Source organism: Branchiostoma belcheri, unplaced genomic scaffold, assembly GCF_001625305.1.
Source record: "Branchiostoma belcheri isolate BF01 breed outbred unplaced genomic scaffold, Haploidv18h27 scaffold373, whole genome shotgun sequence".
Lineage (NCBI taxonomy): Eukaryota > Metazoa > Chordata > Leptocardii > Amphioxiformes > Branchiostomatidae > Branchiostoma > Branchiostoma belcheri.
Window position 1 is genome coordinate 82,586 of NW_017803991.1, and position 5,651 is coordinate 88,236.

The following is a 5,651-nucleotide window of genomic DNA, read 5'->3' on the forward strand; positions in this document are numbered from 1 at the left end:
TATATATATATATTAGATGCCATGAAATTAAAAGTGAATGCAGAAGTGACCAAGATTGCAACTGTGGGCCTCCTCCTGTGGGTACTCTGGGTGTTCCTCCTGTAGGGTCGCAACCTGGGACACACATGAGTCAGAAATGAATGAACTGTTTATTGATAAGTAGTACTTAGCAGCATTCTTCAGACATTTCGGTTTCTCTCTAGTCCCACTAATGTGCCTTTGTTTCATCAGTTCACTTTAAACATATGTAATTACAGGGTTAGACGCAGCAGGCGGCCAGTCAGCCAACCCTGAGACTGGCTATCACACAACAGCTGAAGTAACATCCACAGCCAGAGAGTATCCTTCTGTTCTAGGAGTATGGTCTGATCTTGTAAGAGCACATCTTGTTCAAGTATCTATAATATCTACTTTTCCTTTGTATATAATATTCACTGATCCTTCACTTCCCAACATGGAAATTGCCTGCCAAGTTAGAGTCGAGACAACACCCCGTGACCCCGACACAGTAAATGGTGAGATATTCTACCGTCAAGCCTTGTGTCAACAATGATTTGGGAAAGACATTGATGTGCCAATTTGGATAATGCCTGGCCTACTTCCATCATCTACATGACCGCTCAAACCAACTGTTAGATAACAAACCAACAGCCTTCAACTTGCTTCAACGACAAATTATTGAATGGAACATTCATGTAACTAAATGTCAATCATTCATAATGTGCCTTTCAGATCTAAGCAGAAAAGGCTAAGGGACAAGAGCAAACATGATAAATTTGAGGCATTAACATCCAACAGACTCATCTATCTAAGCTGAACAAGCCCCCACTGAGCCAGAGGCACAGTCCCCGAGGTCTGGGTTTCCAAGAGGCTTGACAGCTTGTAAAGATAACCTGACTAACACACCCTGACTGAGTAAGCTGGATGTTCTGCCATTTACAGTCAGTGTTTGCTACTTTATCACCAAAATAACCATCAAGATGTGTCAAATTTCACTGAACAAATGATTTTCTTCAGACTGATTGTGTTTTCTCAGTGTTTCTGGTACGGATGCTGAGATGTTATATCTTGATGTAGATTTCAGGGATCACCAGACCCATGTGCCACGCGGACACGTCCATCTTGTCACAATCCTCCCTGGGTTGACCTGAACAAAAGAAAAAAAAAACAATTAGTTTTACACAATTTAGTACTTGTTACATATGCACAGTAGCTAAATTTCAACATACTAGTACCAATGCACCCTGATAAATGAATCATCAAACACTCTCGTATGTACTATCTCCAAAACTGCTTGAGTTGGTCCCTCGTGGTCTAGCTATGACATTTTTAGAATTAACGCTCGGCAGGAGATTCCTGAATGCACGTTACAGCTTTTTTTCAATCTCATAATAACGAAGATATAAGCACGGGACTAACAAAACGTTTACACTATTCTATGTATGCAGTTATCTGTGTACCTAAGTTAGCGGCAAAGCTGGAAGATTCGGATTGTCTGTGCTCACTGTATAAATTTTTCATGATTTCAGTACGTATTTTTTTTTTTACACAAAGAACCCAGCCAAAATTATGCAACGGAAACTGGCGTAAATATCTTTTGTTCTGGCGTAAAATATCCAAGATACTAGTACATCACAGTGACATCGTTCAGTACAGAAAAAAACAAAGGCAACTTTGCAAGCTTTAAAGCGAAATTTTCTGTCAAAACTACAGTTTTATCCTAGTACATGTGCTCACCAAGCCACCAATTATTTGCAAATTCCTGGCTGAGAACCATGGCCTAAGCGGCGTGAGTGACCCTTATGAAAAGGACGGTTCCTCACCAGTACAACTACAAACCGAAATACACTTATTAACAGCTATTCCGTGCGATAACTACATGTTTTCGAGGAAACATTCTCAGACAAACGAACACAGTACCTTACCTCACAATGGCCGCCCTGCACTGACGCTACAATCTGCAGACGATCACAGGATACCAATTATATCCATCCGCTCCGACATCTGGAGGGTCAGAAGACTATATAAAGCGCAAAAGTAGAGTCTACCCCGTAAAGACAGAATTTTCATACTAATATGTGTACATAACACGTCAAGTTAACAATATATTCGGCGTATTTGTTATTACGAACGTGCCCTGTTTGTGTCGTACTACTTTATGGCGGCGAATAGATACGTTTTGTCTGGAGGGGGATATTCGGCGTCGCATAGTACAATCCGTGAGGCTTGTTTGGGGTTTTATAGAACATCTTTCTGCACAACATTAGCGAGCAAATCTTACATATTTCGCATCAACCCTCCCGTATATCTCCTAGTGCAAGAAATGAAACATTCCAGGGAAAAATTGAGAAGCATTCCCAATGTACAGCTTTAATTACATTACACGAGCCTTTTCTTTCGCTGTACTTTTGTTGTGGTCATAATTTTTTTTGTTTCCGGAGTAAGGTATAAAAATGTACTCTGCAAGCAGAGATTTGGGTTTGGGTAATTTTTAGCGTGTTTTAGGCGTTTTTATCGGGGTTTCTCTTTTGCACTGGATTTTTTTCCCACCAAACCCAACCTCTGCCGGCGGTCGAAAGCTTCATTATGTGCAATAAACCTAATCACTTCAACACATTACAGTCGTTCTGCAAGGAGGTGTGAACCAGACGCATGAAGAATAGGCACAGTCAGCAGGATGTGTGTGGCCGAATGAATGTCTTTCTGATGGGCTAGATGTGTGATAATCCACCACAGTAAAATGGATATCCCTAATGATAATTTGATGGTTCCCGGGGAGCAGCACTCACGTTTCTTGAATAGGTTTGCCCCGCTCGGGGTGAGTGCAATCAGAGGTTGGGTTTGGTGGGAAAAAATCCAGTGCAAAAGAGAAACCCCGATAAAAAAAGGCCTTAATAAAAAATCACGCTAAAAATAACCTAAACCTCTGCTTGGAGAGTAATATACATGCGGAACTCGTGGTCTGGAACTGTAGCGGGTGCCCTCTTGCACCTAAAAGCAGAAACGTTCCGTGGGTCGGGTGGCTACGGCGCTTTCGGCTCCAGACGTGGTCAGAGGCCGCTACGCCACAAACCCGTGGAGGTAGAAAAATCGCATGGAGGTAGAGTTGTTTTTTTTAATGTGCAAAGCCGCGGAGCACAACCTACGTCACGGGTTATATATATATATATATATATATATGTATATATATATATATATATATATATATATATATATATACATATATATATGCCGCGTTACGTTACGCGGACCAATCAATCACGTCGATGCTATCCAGTGTTTTGTATAACAATGCAAGTGCTAAGAATGTGTTTGTTTCATCCGCAGTCTCTGATCTACTAATTGGATGCATACAAGAAGTTACTAAAAGTGTCCATTTATATGCCCTGTTTCTTTAGCGACTGACTCATGTGGTAAAAAGAGGTGTCCGGGAAGACGCGGCAGAGACAGGAATGCAGGAAGAGACAGGGAACAAAATTAGGAACTTGAGTAGAGGGAAAGTGTTTGGAATTTGATGTATTTGGAAGAGAGAAAAAAAGGTAATAATTAGATGTCAGAGACTAAAGTTCCTCTTGTGTCACTAAGTGAAACAGCAGTAAAGTACGTTCACCTGTACGCTCTGCAAGCAGTATGAAAATAAGTTAAACAGTTGAAAACTTTTTCCCAGTATAGCGAACAAACCCCTGTTGAGTTAGCCTTGTAAAAGTACAAGTGTACAACTTGGTGATTGATCATAATGGTGGACTCGAACAGATATGGATTCAAGAGGTTCCTTTCTTTACTTCAGCTTTTGCTTTTAATCTTTGAGGACATTGTTTTACTCTAGGATAATGAAACTTTATTGCATGTTCATTCCCCGGGGGGATAAATGCACAGATGTACAAAGTACAATGTACTAGAGAGTACTACAACAATAGTAATAAAGAACGGCTAACATCAGGTCTAAGGTATACAATGCTACACAAGTTATAGTTTATTTCCTGACACTTTGTACTTAGCACCAGGGGCTCTCCTGTTCCTGTATCCCTATCTTTGTGTTGGTGTTTCTCAGGGCTAGAAGAAGTTTCTTCGCTTAACCCTCAACAGTACACCTTCCCGGACTGATTAATCTGTACACCTGGGGTCCGCGCGGACCCCAGAGCAGTTTTTTGCTAATTTTTAGAAATTATCAACATGCTACCAGCTCAATTGTTTTGCAAACTGATGTGGGAACCTCCACATTACAAATATCATACATTTTGAACTTTTTCTATTTTTTGGTGAAGAAAAGAAGACAAGAAGAAATACCCGATTTTTTAACCCATTTCAGACTGAAGGGGCTTTTGAGGCCCAACTTTGATCTCAGATAGCGGCTAATCGGCTTGCGCTAGAAGTATCAAATTTGGAGACCTTTCCTAAAATGTCTCTGGAAAAAAGTTCATATTAGTTTGATACTAGTAAGTTGATGTTTTTTTGTGTTGCCATGGCAACGGGTTTCTATTTTTCAAAATAGAAGTAATTTTGGTTTAAACATAAAAATTTTCTGAGTTTTATATTAAATTACACTTCTTTTCCAACATTAATAACATCTTACATAATCAAATATAAGTTAAATCATTTAATATGCATAGAATATGCTAATTTTATGACGTCATTGGTCAAAATTCAATATGGCGGACTATATTATTAGCTCTGACGTCATATGACGTCATAATTACACCAAAGTTATTAAAATTTAATTCTATTACTACACCATTCTCTGAAAACTTGGTAGACATGAGTGCATAAAAACATATAAAAACGGAAATAAGGTAATGTATAAGAACGCCAGTGTATCCATTATGATCGAAAGCCGGCTGGGGTCCGCGCGGACCCCAAAAGAAAATCAGATATAATTTTTTTCATAAATGGTAGAAACGGAGTTTTCTGTACTGTATTGAGAGACAACTTTGTGGGTGACAATTACCTAAAATTTCAGAAAAAAATCTTTAGAAGCAAAAAAGATACTACAGAATATATAGTGCTGGGGTCCGCGCGGACCCCAGGTGTACTGTTTAGGGTTAAGATGTAAATATTTATACTTGGTTCCAATGATTCATCACACAGTTCTCTCGGGTTAAGGATTTGAGTAAGATACCAGACTGGGAAAGGTGTATCCAGTTCAACCCAGAGGAGGCGGTCCTTGATAAGCGAAGACATATACATACACTTGGGCAAACAGCGAAGGTAGGCCCGGGGATGACACCAACTCAATGCCACCTACCTTCAGCGAAGTCGTGGAAGGAAATCGTCATGCAAATGTTAGTATGTCGAAATTTAGAACAATTTATTGCTGGTAATATTCATAACTATGTAGATGAGTGGAGGCTGATCCTGATGGATAATGCTAACAAGGCCGGAGCTGCTAGTAGTTCATCCACCACCCAGGCGGTGCAGCCCCAGGCAGCTCCCGGGGACAGGCGATCGATTGGGTCAGGAGGAGCAGCGGTTGCAGCCAGCGTCCCGGTCCTCGGTCAACCAAGAGGCCAGCCGCCGGGGCCCGTGCAGGCACAAGGACAACCCCCAGCTCCCGTGCAGGCACAAGGACAACCCCCAGCGCCCGTGCAGGCACAAGGACAACCCCCAGCGCCCGTGCAGGCACAAGGACAACCCCCAGCTCCCGTGCAGCGAGG